General features: G+C 35.9%; 1 protein-coding gene and 1 pseudogene across 15 annotated transcripts in view; both read right to left on the bottom strand.

Moving 5' to 3' along the window:
* DMD (dystrophin) overlaps positions 1-16,954 on the bottom strand; it is a 2,170,621-nt gene that overhangs the window by 1,419,146 nt on the left and 734,521 nt on the right. The window lies entirely within an intron of this gene.
* On the bottom strand, positions 237-8,491 carry LOC112651787 (RNA polymerase II elongation factor ELL2-like; annotated as a pseudogene).

Consider the following 16,954-nt stretch of genomic DNA (forward strand, 5'->3'; position numbering starts at 1 on the left):
AGTGGACATTGATTACCAATATCTAAAAAATAAATCATTTCTAATGATAAACCTAAGTTTTTAAGGAAAAAAATGATTTGAAGTACAGACACTGGATCCCCAACATTAAACAAACTTATTTTTTATTGACAAACATGTCTTGGGGTGCAGTGGGAGGACCAGGAAAAGCAAATTCAGAATTCCAGGGAAGCAAAGTACACTGTGGAAAAAAATAAATATGTTTACGAACACTGAAACTTTCAACAAGCACAGTTTCTTTCTTTCGTTTCTTTTCTTTCTTTCTTTCTGCTTTCTTTCTTTCTGTTTTCTTTCTTTCTCTCTTTTTCTTTTTCTTTTTCTTTCTTTCAATCTCACGGCAGGGATGCCTGGGTGGCTCAGCAGTTGAGCGTCTGCCTTTGGCTCAGGGTGTGATCCTGGTCCTGGGATCGAGTCTCACATCAGGCTCCCTGTGAGGAGCCTGCCTCTCCCTCTGCCTATGTCTCTGCCTTTCTCTCTATCTCTCATGAATAAATAAATAAATAAATAGAATCTTAAAAAAATAAATAAATCTCACGGCAACTCATTTGGAATTTTAAATAAATATGCTTAAATTTATTCACATCTTCTGGTCCAGGCAGAGGTCTCATGCCATGACTCTGCTTGCTCTTGGTCAAATTCACCTATTAGTCTTCTGAAAGGTGTGATGTGAGCCACCTTGTTAGGAAGTTACTTCCATCTGTCTTTTTCATGATAATTGGGACTGGACTGCTTGATCTTCTGATGTTTCTCATGAGACTTCTTCATGAACATCAGATATTCTTTTGAGCCCAGAGAAAGCTGCTTTTGTTGTGCATACAGTTTGAGAAACCTTCTAGCGACAGTCTCCATACAGTCTGGCAGGCCAGACCCTGTACTCATCATACTTCAGCACTAAAGCCATCCTTGTCTAATAGGAGATGATAGCAATGTATTTTGTCAAAATACTAGGACTTCAACTGTTGAAGGTGGCTCCATGGAGGCAGTACAACCCTCTTTAACTCCTTCAATGGGATCTGGACCAGAGTTGGGCAGCTTGGCAATTTCCTCCCCTCATTTTATGGTTTTCTTCCTTTTCTTCAGTTACCTCAATGTGCATTTTAATTTGTCCCTTTTCCTTCTGTTTTTAGACTTTTCTGGACTCTCTGTGAGACACTGAATGGTTTTCTTTCACAGGCTTTGGACACTATAGTACAACAGAACCAAGATTAAGGTTTCCAGAGATGTCCTAAAGGTATTTTTGTCTTGCTGGCCCTAAAAGATACTCGTGTTTTGACTAAAACTGTGTCAACAGTTAGGTCTTGAGTACCCCCTGCCGGCTGGAATGCAAGGGGAACTGGAGTTCGAATTTACAGCCTGAGGAGGATTGGAGACCAGTCCGTGGGTTGAAGGCAGTGGTGGAAGGGGCAGCAGGAGGCCTGCAGCAGATTTTTCAGTGATGGGAGTCAAGCGACCATTTCATGTTGGAGGCATTCGGCTGGTCAGGTGACATATTCAAGGTTTTTTTGTTTGTCTGTTTGTTTGTTTTTTATCCATTAAAGGATCAATGAAACCTGAATGTAAAAGCCAATTCTGAAGAGAAGATGCAGCATCTCTACGAGAACATAGAGGAGATTCTGAATGGCTGGTGTTGGCAGCATGCTGAGAGAGATTTAGTTTGCTTGAGAGCACTGACTCTAACCATCTTCTATTATTTCACTATATCTAGCCCATCTCTTTGAATGAAGCTTTTTAAAACCATAATCCTTTAAGGTATATGAGAGGTCTTTAGGATTCAGATTGGCTACCTGTTGCAGAACTGCTCCCAGGTTTCTCGCAGGCCTTCAGGACCATAAGTATATCACCCTGTCCCTCTGTCACCACAGAGAAATACTGCTGCTACAGTGTGTCTTCTAAATAATATTTGCAAGGTTCATGTGGGTTGAGCCTTTCCTTTAAGGCACTGCATCTGAAACAGCTTGAGGCACTTCCAAATTTGCACTCTTTTCCCTACACAGGGTCTGATGACTTCTGGGCTGCAGTTGTGGGATTCCTCTGCCTGCATCATTCTTTCTCTATCATCTCATCCAAGCTGTTCATCGCATATACTGTAACTTTACCAGGTATAAACCCCAGGCAATTGAGACGGGGGGGGGGGGGGGGGGCTCCAGAGCTAGAGAATGTTGACTGAATGAGGTCAAAGTTGCCCTGAGGGTGGTCTTTACCCACATTTGACAAACATAAGTGAAGGTGTACCCTTCATTGAGGAGATCTTTTTCTTAGGATTTTTGACAAGCCCTGGGAGCCCTTGGAACTGAACTGAAGGTCAGAAAGGAATCAAATTTGTGTGGTTCTGTTAGGTCTCGAGTGTCCAGATTGCTGTCGTGAGCTTCACATACAGTTGGGTGACATTGTCTTGCCCCAGCTGCCTGCATGACAGCCTCCAGCACTGTCCTGCCCCCTGGGCTCTAGCCTCCACGACCACCCTTGGCTGTTCCAGCTTCTGCAGCCACCTCCACAGCCATGGTCATCCCGCTGCTCACCTACCGTCATATACCCAATTATCAATGGTTGTAGATGAAAAAAAAAATACATGCTGTGATGATTGGTGTGTAAAGGGAATGTTATAAGACAAAAAATATGAATCATTTATTTTAATTCCATTATGATGAACTTCAGAGTCTAAAATTTTAACTTGTTGACTTTAACAGAAATAAGAAAATTATTTTCCCACAACTCATAGATCTTTACAACGGTAAGTAGCTCAAAATATAGATATGTTTTATTTTGTATAGAATTAGGGCTACAAAAATGTTTATAACTCATATTTTTACACATATATTTGGTATCTAACATAAGCCTTGTTATAATTTCTAGCATACTTGATGCTACATGTTTGGATCAATCTACATAGAAGATATTAAAATATGACTCAAATAATACAAGTGTAGTTAGCATCATGAAAAAATCCACCTACTTCTAGGAGGCTTGAAGACTCATCCCATCTTTTAAAAATCTTTTCAAAAAGGGAGTGCCGTGCATGAATAAAGAGTAGGCAATAAACATTTTACTAACAGTATTAAAATGATCATGTACTCATACATTTTGGTCACAAGTGAGTTTTCAGTTTTTCTTCAGAAATGTCCATAAAAACATTATTGCTTTCAACATAATGTAACTGAGTTTCGTATTTTTTTATAGTTTCACTCTCTACTCTTTTTGAATGATGCTAGGTTATGGTAGAAGCCATAGCACTGAAATAATAATGCAAGATAACCAAAGGAAATGCGTTAACATAAATCAATGAATTCAACAATATTAGACATTTAATCATTACAACCAAGTATTTGGGATTTTTTTTTCTGAAACATATTAGAAATTCTTTAAGCAAACTTCCTAGTGACTACCAGCACACACCAGGAAAATGGTATGTAACATATCTGTTAACGGATTAATTGTGAAAATATTAGCTTCAGAGAAAATCTTATCCCTTATAGCCATAAGCCACACTATCTGCCTGATTTAAGGATAAAGATGTAAAAGGCCAAATTGTGAGATGCTTATTGCATCCCTTCGACCCCAGTGGGGATGAGAGTCAAATGTGGGAGAAACACACTCAAACTGAAGCACAATCTTCATAAATGAAAGAAAATGTACTGAGACTTCAAAACAGATATAGCATAGTTTCCCTAGTGTCCACTGAATTAGCATCTTAAATTTCTAATCTCATAGATTGATGATTACAATTTATTAATTTTAGTTGGACATCCTATCAAACAAATCCAAATAAAGACCTAGATTCCTATACTAGATTCCTTAAGGTTTTTAATTTCATAGAAATTCCATAATATACTACTGTGATACCCTTAACCATGTAGTTTTTTTCACTATATGAATGAGTCACAAAAAACTAATAATAAATACTGTTAGATACATAGTCAACCTATTTAAGAAAACTATTTTAAGAAAGGCCTTTGGTAGTCCAATAATAATAGATAATTTTGATAATTCATTGAAGTCTTATAATTCAGCCAATCCCATATTTATTTAATTTACAGTTAATGAAAGTCTTTCATTCATTCATTTATTCATCATGAATCTGTCCAAATAACAGATACTTATTGGACATACAGTGTGTCAAAACTGAACAGAATAAAGAAGTTATGGGCTGATAATGCTGCTATAAGTATTGGGCTGCACATGCCTCTTTGAATCAGTAATTTTCTGCCCTGTGGGTAAGTATCTACTAGTGCAATTGCTGGGACCTAGGGCAGTTTTTTTTTTTTAACTTTTGGAGGAGCCTCCATACTGTTTTCCTACTGGCTGCACCAGTTTGCATTCCCAGCAACACTGTAAGAGGGTTCCCCTTTCTCCACATCCTCAACATCTGTTGTTTCCTGTATTGTTCATTTTAGACATTCTGATGGGTGTGAGGTGGCATCTCATCATGGTTTTGATTTGTATTTCCCTGAAGATGAGTGATCTTTTCATATGTCTGTTAGCCGCCTGTATGTCTTCTTTGAAAAAAAATGCCTGTTCATGTCTTATGCCCATGTCTTACCTGGATTATTTGTTCTTTGGGTGTTGAGTTTGAGAAGTTCTTTATAGATTGTGGCTAATAACCCTTTATCAGATATGTCGTTTGCAAAATCTTCTCCCATTCTATCAGTTGCCTTTTAGTTTTGTTGATTGTTCCCTTCTCTGCGCAGAAGCTTTTTATCTTGATGCAGTCCCAATAGCTCATTTTGCTTTTATTTCCCTTGCCTCCAGAGACATGTCTAGTAAGAAGCTGCTATTGCCAAAGGTCAAGGAGGGTGCTGCCTGTGTTCTCCTCTAGGATTTTGATGGTTTCCTGTCTCACATTTATTTTATTTTTTAAAAGATTTTATTTATTTATTCATAGAGACACAGAGGGAGAGAGAGAGGGAGAGAGAGAGAGAGAGAGAGAGAGAGAGGCAGAGACACAGGCAGAGGGAGAAGCAGGCTCCACGCAGGGAGCCCGACGTGGGACTCGATCCCGGGTCTCCAGGATCAGGCCCTGGGCCACAGGTGGCGCTAAACCACTGTGCCACCAGGGCTGCCCGCTGTCTCACATTTAGATCTCAGCCATAAAAAAAGAAAGAAAGAAAGAAAGAAAGAAAGAAAGAAAGAAAGAAAGAAAGAAAGAAAGAAAGAAAGAAAGAAAGAAAGAAAGAAAAGAAAAGAAAAAGAAATCTTGATATCTTGATTTTGCAATGATGGAGCTAGAGTATATTATGCTAAGACAGTCAGAGAAAGACAAATACCATATAATTTCATTCATATGTGGGATTTAAAAAACAAAACAGATGAACATAGGGGAATGGGGCATAAAAGAGAGAGGGAGGCAAACCATAAGACTCTTAACCATAGAGAACAAATTGAGGGTTGCTAGAGGAGAAGTGGGCAGGGTTTGGGCTAAATGCATGATGGTTACTGAGGAGGGCAATTGTTGCGATGAGCACTGGGTATTATATGTAAGTGATGAATCACTAAATTCTACACCTGAAACCAATTTTACCATACATGTTAACAGACTATAATTTGATTTAAAACTTGAAATATAAAAAAGTTATGATGAGCACTGGGTGTTATGCTCTATGTTGGCAAATTGAACTCCAATAAAAAAAATTTTTTTAAGTTATGGGCTGGACTATGTCTCCTTTTTTTTGCATCTACATTTTTCCTTAGAAACATTTATATCTAATGAGAGAAGATGTTAATTGAAAGACCCATAATATGAAGTGTAGTTTCAATGAGTTAAGCACAGAACTACTCCAATATGTACCTATATGTACATTTTGAAACATTTATATCTTAAGTTTTTATTTAAATTCTAGTTAGTTAATATACAGTATAATATTAGTTTCAGGTATAAAATATAGTGATTCAGCACTTCCATACATCACCCAGTACTCATCACAATAAGTGCCCTCCTTAAACCCCATCACCTATTTCAGCCATCCCCCCAACCACCTCCCCTCTGGTAACCATCAGTTTGTTCTCTATAGTTAAAAGTCTGTTTCTTATTTTGCCTCTCTCATATTTTCCCCTATGATCATTTATTTTCTTTCTTAAATTCCACATATGAGTAAAATCATATGATATTTGTCTTTCTGATTGACTTATTTCCCTTAACATAATATTAACGAGCTCCATCTATGTCATTGCAAATGGCAAGATTTTATTCTTTTTGATGGATGAGTAATATTCCATTGTGTGTATAGGTGTGTGTATGTATGTGTGTACCCCACATCTTCTTTATCTATTTATCATTCAATGGACATTTGAATTGTATCTCCTCAAAATTCATAGGTTGAAGTCCTATCCCCCCCTACCACAGAATCTGACTGTATTAGGTGACAGGGCCTATATAGATAGGGCCTATACCTGAGCATTTTAAGTTAAAATGAGGCTGCTAGGGTGGGATCTAATTCAATCTGACAGGTATCCTTATAAAAGAGGAAATATGGATACACAGAAAAACATCAGGGACATGGGGACACATAGGAGGGACCATGTGAGGATGCAGTGAGAAGATAGCCATTTGAAAGCCAAGGAGGAAGGCCCCAGAAGGAGCCAAACCTGATACCTTGATCTTGGACTTCAAGCCTCCAGAACTGTGAGATGAAATTTCTGTTAACTAGGTTACCCAGTTAACAGAAACTGGGTTACCCAGTCTTTGGTATTTTGTTATTGCAGCCCTAACAAACTAATAAAAAAGACATATTTAAGAGACACTGATTCTGTGGCATGGCACAAAATATCTCACGAAACTAAAGTTGTTGAAATTAAAGATGTATTTATTACAGGTGGAAATTTTAGAAAATACACTTCAATTACTAGGGTAAAATTATTTAAAATTGTTTAAATAGAAGATATTTTTAATCATTCATTGATTCAACTTCCAAAATACATAAATGTTATCACTTTGTAATTTTATGTTTTATGTGGGGAAGATACAAGTATTTCAAGCTAAACAACTTAGATTTAAGTGTTAGGTTAGTCAGTTGCTTGGATTACAAACGTGTATGTCTTCTCAAATTACAAAAGAATTTGTTTTAATATTTAATTATTTTTGAGAGAGAGAAAGAGCAGACAGGGGTGGGGAGGAGCAGAGGGAGAGGGAAAAGCAGACTCCATGCTGAGCATAGAGCTGATGCAGGGCCTGATCTCATGACTCTGAGATCATGACCTCAGCCAAAATCAAGAGTCAGATACTCAACTGATTGAGTACACCACAGGTACACCACAAATAAAAAAAGAAAACAGTTTAAATACATCATTTTCTTATAATGACTCTGGCAATTCCTTGAGGGTTATTATTATTATTATTATTATTATTATTATTATTATTTTCCCTCCTCCCAAACAAAACCAAATGACTTTCAGGAAATTCATGGCTACATCATTTCCTTTCTCTCAAAGAAAATAATCATACCAACCCCTTAAAGAATTGCTAAAATATTAAACAAGATTATGTATTGGAAAGCAGTTTTAATTTGAACTGAATTACATAAGTGTTGATAGTTATTTACATTTTGTTTGATCATTGTGTTTACCTCAAATCTTCCAAGAACCAGCAAGGGTCATCTATTTTACTCTAGTCACTCTAGAAAGGTACTTATTAAATCTTTACAAGTAGTTGTTTAGACTTGAAGTATATTCTTTTTTAAAGATTTCCAACACAAGAGAGTATTCATAGCCTTTATTAAAACATTCTACTGCTTTAACCTATCATACTCTTAGAAAACTCTTAATGAACTGAATCTAAATCACTTCTGTTATAATGTGAGCATGATGCTTTTTACTCACCTCAGTTAAATTAGATAAGTGAATTAGAAATTGCTTGCTCATATGCTATACATCTCTGCCCACAGGTAGATTTTTGTAATGCCATATGCACAAATGTAAATAGATGTACACAGTGCTTGAATTTATGGACTTATCTGGTTATTACTTAGAAATATTGGCTCTAATTTGAATTACAAAGAATAGAGCTAAGCAACTGGAAGATTATCAGTCAGATCTATAATCACTCAAAGATGCTGGTTCCTTTCATTGCCTAAAGGGATATAACAAGTCTAAGAGATTGGATCAAATGGGATTGACAGAAAGCTAAATAATTATTTTTAAGAATCACTACATTAGGATTAGAAAACTTCTCTAGAGAAAAAAAGTGTTTCTCTGAGTTTTCACTTAAGTATATGAACCCTTTGGGCTCTTAGAAGTAATGCATATTTTTGTAAAGCTATGTAAACATTATGTACATAAACAAAAATGATTATAATGTCTCATGAAGCGATAAGAAGAAATTAATTTTTATTTATGTTCTCATTTTGTGTCAGCAGTGAGAGAAGCTAACGGTTGGTTCACTTACTCTAACATACTTTCATGGGCTAAATCACAACTCCATTATCATCTTATGCTTAGATCCGCGACGGGGATGCTCTCCCCTCCCATTTAATTACCATCCCATTTCGTCATGCACACCAAGTACATTTCTCATCTAAGTTTCTCTGTTTGGTTGAGTTGGTTTTTCAAAACAGAAGTGAAAAGTTGCTATCAGAGGAATATTTGGATAAAGGCAACTGAAGAAAATTTGGAAGGTAAAACTTAAGTATCTTGACCCTTGAATATACTGAGGCCAGGGATAGAATGTAGGAGCCGAACTGTGCCCAGCAAGACTGGCATGAAGAGATAAAGTGTTCCCAGGAGTACGTCCACTATGAAAGGAACACTTATGTGCCATGGACCACACAATGCAGCAGCAACTAGGATTTACAAGAAAAGGAGTCAGCAAGCAGCCCATGTCATAGTCATTTGATTTTAGTTTCAGACTCTGGAATATAGTTCCCAGCTAAATGAATTTTATGTGTGATGAGCCTTATGAAAAATAACATTTCTGGATTTTTGTTTTCTTTCCTACTTTAAATACATAGCAAGTTAAAAAGGATAAGCAAGTTTACCTCACCAATGGTGAAATGGAAATACCATCGAGTAACTCATTGAAAGAAATAAAATAACACCCATCCTGAGACTAAAACAAGGCCGAGTACTAATGACTAATGTTTAGCCAACTCTATGAGTCTCTTCTCAATTTTGCATGTTTTTACAAACTGCTAACCAAAGCAGCATATTATAAAATGGCAATGCTTTATATCTTCACTGTCTACCATATGGTCCAGGGTGGAAAAACATGTCCTGATGTACTGGGAAGCACTTATTGTAGGTTTCCCTGAAAAGATCATTCCTACTCCCTTTTAACTGATCCTGCAGTACTACCTGACTGATTTCAAGAAACCTGTGAGGGTATACTTGCCACTTCTAAAGGTACAGTTTACAGGTGACACCCAGACACTGAGATGAGTTAAGTAACTTATCTGAGACCACGGAGGCCACAGGACTGAGTTTCTGCAGTGTGACCTCAGATCCATCTGGCTACAAGTCTGTGTTCTTTTGTGATGTCCTTTACTCAGTGGAACAGGCAACATTCAGTATGCCTTGTAATGTGTGCTACATAACCAAGCGAGATGTACAGATGCTGAGTTGTTTTTGAGTATTTTCATATTTCATTTTTGCAGAAGTTTGACTGGATTGAACTACACATTTTATCTAACCTACCTGACAAGGGTGTGAAGCCTAATGTTATAATTTAATCTAATTTTTTTGACATTTTACCTCCCTATTTGTTTATTTTTCAAAATCAGAAAATACACTCCTAGATCAAGAAATGTGCTCTTTTCCGAAGTCTTATTTTTCAAAGGTAAACATGACTGTCTTGATTTGTTAATGAAATTTTGTCTTGGTGGTTATGCTAAAAAGATAGTGAGATTTTTAACATGAAGAAGCATGTTCCCCTGTGCCTTTACAGTCACTTCCATATATTATTTATTTTTACAAGTTTATGAAGTGCTAATGAATAAATCTGGAAAGGCTCGTTTGTTGTTGCTGTTATTATTTGCATGAAGGCTATTATGTAATGTTCTGTGGCAGCTTAATAGACTGCATTCTCCAGCTCCCACCATTCAATTGGGATACCGGAAAATAAAGAGCAGGAGTCCTAAGGAGCATTCCAGCACGAGTATGTCTATGCCAGGGTTCACTGCATTCCTGGGCATTCTTTGGTATTTTAAGGTTTTACAGTTCATGATTGTTTTATTCCTCACAGTCTCTGGTCTTCTTGAGGGGAGCCCTTTACCATTGTACTTAATGTAAAACATGAACTTCACATAATATAGAGATATCTCGGAGCTCAATACCACCACTGTAGTTACTGATACAGGGATTTTTCTCCTAAGTATTGTCTTAGAACCTTTTTGTTCTTCCTTCTTCATGAAATACCTGCCAACCAGTCATTTATGGCAATAACAGAGCTATTCATGGTAAATTTGAAGAGCCTGAAGAGGTGAGAATCACAAGTGAAGCTTTGTCTTCTCCACCTCAAGTTCTAGATCTTTACTACTTATAATGGGCATTACTCATACAGCAGACTCCCTGAATCTGCTGAACTGATACACATCACCAGGCCTGAAGTACAGATTGCTTGAATTCTTGTCCCAGTTCTACCATTTCCCAACTTAGTAATATCTCTCAGCAAACACATAATTTTATTATGGTTTAGATTTCCCACTAGTGAAAGGGAAATAGAAGTATCTGGGCTGGTACCCTCCTAGCCAGGTCACTGTTAGGGTCAGATAGGTCAACGAATGTGAAAATGCTCCAAAAACTGTGATAAATTATTGAGAGCTTGTGACTAGTTAACATTCAGAGCTTAATTGGTAGAAAATTAGCTTTTGTTTCCAAATGTGATAAGTCTACAGCATAACAGAATTTTAATACAGAATATAGCAAAAGATTTCAGCATGACACTCAAACAACTAGTGTTTCATATTTTACTTACAGTCTATTATGGCTTATCTTTTATACAAGAGTTGAAAATATTTTTCTTTTAAATTATAAGCCAGGAACATAATCTATTATGTGTTTTATTTGGAATCAAGTGAGTGAAAAATGAATATCCCTCTATACTTCATTCTAACTACACACTGAAATACTCTACTTACAAGAAATCACAAATTCTAATGTGTATGCACAAAAATTGCACAAAATAACCTAAGTATTAGAGAATGGAGAATAATGGGGACTGTAAATAAATGGAGAGTTCATGCTAAAGGTGGCAAAGCTATTTAATTATTACTGAGGTTAATATTCAGAACAGGCAAAGGATTACCAGATCATTTGCTTTTCCAAAGACGCTAGACATTTATAGTTTTATATTACATTTCCTAAACTTCAAACATTGGTAACTAGTAAAAGCATTATTTATTAAACACCATGTCAACTAAACAGAACTTTATTTGAATATACTTGTAATTTTATTTTTTATTTAAGTTCAATTAGCCAACATACTGTACATACTTAGCTTCCAGTGTAGTGTTCAATACTTGTAATTTTAGATACAAAACACAAATTCCTAGAAAGACACAAGCTACTCATACTGACAAAAAAAAAAAAAGAAATCTGGAAAATGGAGAAGAAACCTGAAAGTCTAAATAAAAAATGAAAAGTCTTATTTAAATATATTTAATCTTTCATTTAAAACTTCCCCAATAGAAACGAACTAGGGGTGTTGGAAGGGGAGGAGGGCGGGGGTGGGAGTGAATGGGTGACGGGCACTGGGGGTTATTCTGTATGTTAGTAAATTGAACACCAATAAAAAAAATAAAAATAAAACTTCCCCAATAAAGAAAATTTATGGACCCAAAGGGAGAATTCTAAATCAAATCTTAGCAAATGTTAGGAAAGATATCTAGCAACAGGGCAGCCTGGGTGCCTCAGCGGTTTAGCACTGCCTTCAGCCCAGGGTTTGATCCTGGAGACCCAGGATCGAGTCCTATGTCAGGCTCCCTGCAGGGAGCCTGCTTCTCCCTCTGCCTATGTCTCTGACTCTCTCTCTCTCTGTGTTTCTCTCATGAATAAATAAATAAAATCTTTAAAAAATAAGAAATCTAGCGACAAATAAAAAAGATTATATACATATTATATATGTTTGGTTTAGATCAGGAATGCAAAGCTATTTTTACCCTAGGAAGTGAAGCAGTGTGATTTTACACATTAAGAGAATAAAAAAGAAAACTAATAGGATCATTTTAAGTGATCCTGAAAAGAATATCTGCTAAAATTCAGTACCTGGTAATGATGAAGTCTTTTAGAATAGTAGGAATAAAAAGCATCTACAACAAACCTACAAGCAATATCATACTTTATGGTGATTTACTGGAAGCCCTACCTCTGAAACCTAAAATGAGAAACAGATCAACAATAATCTCATTGTGCTAGAGTATACAGCACAATACGGCAAGAAAAACTGATTAAATGAACAGTGATCAGAAAGGGAGAAGCAAAATTATAATTACAACCTGTATATGTACAGCTGAGTGATGCAACAGATAAACCATTCAAATTATAAGTAAATTCAGCATGATCCCTGGATACAAAGCCAAGGAAGAAAAATCAAGTTGTATGTCTCCCTATCAGTAAAAGACAAATAGAAAAATGAAATTTTGGGCAGCCCTGGTGGCTCAGCGGTTTAGCACCACCTTCAGCCCAGGGCATGATCCTGGAGACCCAGGATCAAATCCCACGTCAGGCTCCGTGCATGGAGCCTGCTTCTCCCTCTGCCTATGTCTCTGCCTCTCTCTCTCTCTCTCTCTGTGTGTCTCTCATGAATAAATAAATAAAATCTTAAAAAAAAAGAAAAATGAAATTTTGAAACGATACCATTTACAACAAAAATATAAAAAAAATCCAAAAAATGAATAAATATCGTAAAAAGCCTAAGACCCACTATCCTGGAAACCATAAAACATTTTTAAGAGAAAAAAATAAAGGCCTAAATAAATTAAAGGCTATTCCATATTCATGAATTTAAAAACTTTACATAATAAAGATATTAGTTCACTACAAATTAATCCATATAGTCAATAAGCCCCAGTTATAATCACAGCAGGTTTGGGGAAAAAAACAAGCTGATTCCAAAATCTATATGAAAACGTGAATAAACAAAAATAAGATAAATTTTTAAAAGGAAAGAACAAATGTGAAGGGTTTACACTAACCAAGATAGATTTACAGTTTCCTTCAGCTTGACTCAACTTTGACTATATGCCCCTTCTTTTTCTCAGAGCACTGGAACGCCTGGGTGGCTCAGTGGTTGAGTGTTTGCCTTCAGCTCAGGGCGTGATCCTGGAGTCCCAGGATTGAGTCCCACTTTGGGCTCCCTGCATGGAGCCTGCTTCTTCCTCTGCCTATGTCTCTACCTTTCTCTGTATCTCATGAATAAATAAATAAGTAAATAATCTTTAAAAAAATCTGACAATATCAAGTACTGATGAGGATGTGAAGCAATTTGTACCTTTACTCACTACTGGGAAACTCTTTTGCAATGCCTATAAAGCTAAATATGCATATCCCCAGTAATTTCAATCTTGAGTATATACTCAATACAAAAGCATACATATTTTCACAAAAATACATGTACAACTATGTTCATACCAGCATTATTTAAAATGATCCTAACTGGAATCAGCACAAATTTTCTGAACAGTAGAATATATAATTAAACTATATATTCACAAGAACGAATACTATCCAGCCACAAAAATTAAGGAACTAATGCTATAAGCATCATGGATGCAACTCACAAACATGACATTGGGTTAAAAATGTCAATTACAAAACTATATATTATACAATTGCATTTACATTAAGTTAAAAATAAAACTATTCTGAGGCAATATAAATCAGGATAGAGGTTAACTTTGAGGAGGTGTGAAGTTTATGACTGATACAGCTCGATAGGACTGTGTCAATTGTTGGCAACATGTTATCTTCTTATCTGATATGGAACTACAGGTGTGTTACCTTCGTGAAGTCTTTGACCTAAAATTATGATTTCTGTACTTTCCTAGGTGCTCTGATCAAAAAATTCTAATTGTGCTGTAATGTGAAGTTTAAGGATTATTCTAGAAACCAAAAAGACCAGAACTCTTTTCAGACAATATTAGAATTATCTTCATAAAGAATATCACCATTCCAATATATTCATATACATACACTTAAATTCATAAAGAATACTATCATCCCAATATATTTGCATAATATAATAATTTTCTCAAGGTTACACAGTAATTGTCTTCTGTGAAATTGAGAGATTAGGAGAAATCACACAGATCTGGACACCAGTCCTGTTCTGCCATTTGAAAGCTACATAAACTTGGACTTAATTCCACTATGCATTGGCTTTTTCATTTGTGAAATAGGGAGAGCATTACATATAAAGTGTGTAAAATTTTTGGAAAAGGATGAGCACACAAAAGTGCTAATAATTATAATTATAACTTCATGGGCAACAATTGTTGACACTTGGCTTAGTGAAATTATTTCCATTAGTTTAAAAAAATTTTTAAACATACTTTTGATTTGCCAAGTATAGAATTAAAAACTGGAGAGAAACATCAAAAATATTTTCATCCATATCCTTCTTCATAAATATTCTTTTTTCTCAGTTCTATAGGCTTTAATATTCCCTAGACTCTTTCCCACCACAAATGATCCCAAAGGTATATACTATAAATAGTTTTAATTGCACTCCCCATTTTCACGCCATGATAGAAAAGAGGACATTATAGCCTTTCTGAACAACTACCTTTTAGCAGACTATCTTCCTTTCAAACAACAAAGACATAATTATGATATGAGGTGCCTCAAAAAAGGGAGTGGTCATGTACAAAAAATGGCTTCATGGAGAAAAATTTGAACTGAGTTTTCTACATTAAGTAGTTTTTAAAGCAGATGACAAACATGACTATTCTGAGTAATAGTAATAGCATATACAAGGACAGTGACAGTATCAGAAATGGCTTAGAGAAATAGAATATAGGTTAAAGGATATGTGGAAGCTAATAGATGACACGTATTGAGAAACAGGTAGGGGTCAGGGGCAATAAAAATCATTGCAGACTTAAGTTATTAGACTCTGCTGAGAATGGAAAGCAACTAAGGATTTTAAACAGGGGAGAAACAGTAATAAATGGCTTTTGACAGGCTACAGCAATTTTAATGCAGAAATTAGATTAAAGAGAGGTAAGAATCCAGGCAAGGACTTTACCTAGGATAAATAGTGACAAGAACAAAGATTAAACAATTAATATGAGAGACAATGAAGAAATTCTGTGACTGATTACATGCAGAGGGCTCACAGGGACAGGAAAGGGAGGAGTTGGGAATGATTCCAGGTTTCTTGTACAGGTGTCATGGTGAATGGCTGTGTAATAACAAAAATGGGGAAACCAGCAAAGGATGAAAGTTTAGAGGGAAATAGGGCACAAGGAGTTAAGTTTCATCTCGCTGAGCCTGAGATGCGTTTTAGTCTTCAAATCAGACATATACAGAAAACAGTGGGACAGAGGAAATTGGGCTCAGGAAAGAAATATGGGCAAAAGACACCCAGGCTTATTAACTTTGGCTTATTTTTGATACAATCTTCTGAAGGAATACAGAGAAAAGCCTTCTTTCTACAAAACTATACCTGTCCCTAATCTCTGCTTAGGTTTTTCTTTAAATTAAATAATCCCTAGTTCTGTAAACATTCTTTAAGTGCCACCATCCTAGTAAAATCCAGTTAAAATGCTCAACTACAAAGTGTATTCAAACCAACTCAGAATTATTAGTCCCTGTGGTCTAGATACCATACCATGCCCAGGAATGCACTAATTTACTAAGAATCTATATCATTTGCTTTCATTTAATAACAATCTTGTGCCCAAGAAGTGTCTGTCTGTCTCTCTCCATATATGGACACATATGCATGCATGTGCATATACACATATACATCCATACATTAAAAAATGTAAATCTACATAAATGTTAAGTGTATACATATACATATATATGTACCCATCTGTACAAAGTTATACACATATATATTTACACTTACATGAATGGATGGGAAGTCAGACCTTCCTCATCAAAAACCTAATTGATTTAAAGATACTACTTTTTACAAGCAGCAAGATTTCAGACAAACATACCTTTCTTGAGTTAAAACATGAAAGACAAGAATATTACATTTGAATGTGACATTCTAACTTTACATGTCATTGTTATAAATTTTCTAAAGTCATGTGGGAGAGGAAATTATCCATTAACCACTCCTTTTCAGACAAAGTGTATACAGTATCCCAGCTAAAACCTCAAATGGCTTCTTTCCCCAAAACTTTCTGACATTGCAGAGTGAATAAAGGAATCCAATCATTTTCAGTCCAATTCTCTGGCACATAAATCAGGTACCAGGAAAGAATATATTAAAAACACAGACATTCTCCACCAGCCCACAGAGGGATAAGAAGGCTCATCTTATCCATAGACATACCATTGAAGGCTTTGCAAAATATTTTAGGTAAATCAAAATACTTTATATGCATTCCACTCCATCGGATCAACCAACTTAATAAATCCCCCAAAGAATCTGCCTCAATGCTACTACTTAAGGGACAACTGGGTGGCTCAGCAGTTGAGCATCTGCCTTTGGCCCAGGACATGATCCCAGGATGCTGGTTTGAGTCCCACATCGGGCTCCTTGTGGGGGGCCTGCTTCTCCATCTGCCTACGTCTCTGCCTCTCTCTCTCTCTGTGTCTCTCATGAATAAATAAATAAAATCTTAAAAAAATACTACTACTTAATATTTGTACAAATTGCTTAATGTCATCTGATATAAAGTTGGTTTTCATGTCTTGATTTTAATGAATGTATGTTAGTTCTTAGAGGCCTTTTTTATCTTCAAAAATTCTTATTTTATTCAATAAACAAGTTGAGTAACTTCATTAGATGAGCAATAAACTGAATATGTATTTAATAATCTGTTCTAAAATTGTATTT

The sequence above is a fragment of the Canis lupus genome, chromosome X, assembly GCF_003254725.2.
Source record: "Canis lupus dingo isolate Sandy chromosome X, ASM325472v2, whole genome shotgun sequence".
Taxonomy (NCBI): domain Eukaryota; kingdom Metazoa; phylum Chordata; class Mammalia; order Carnivora; family Canidae; genus Canis; species Canis lupus.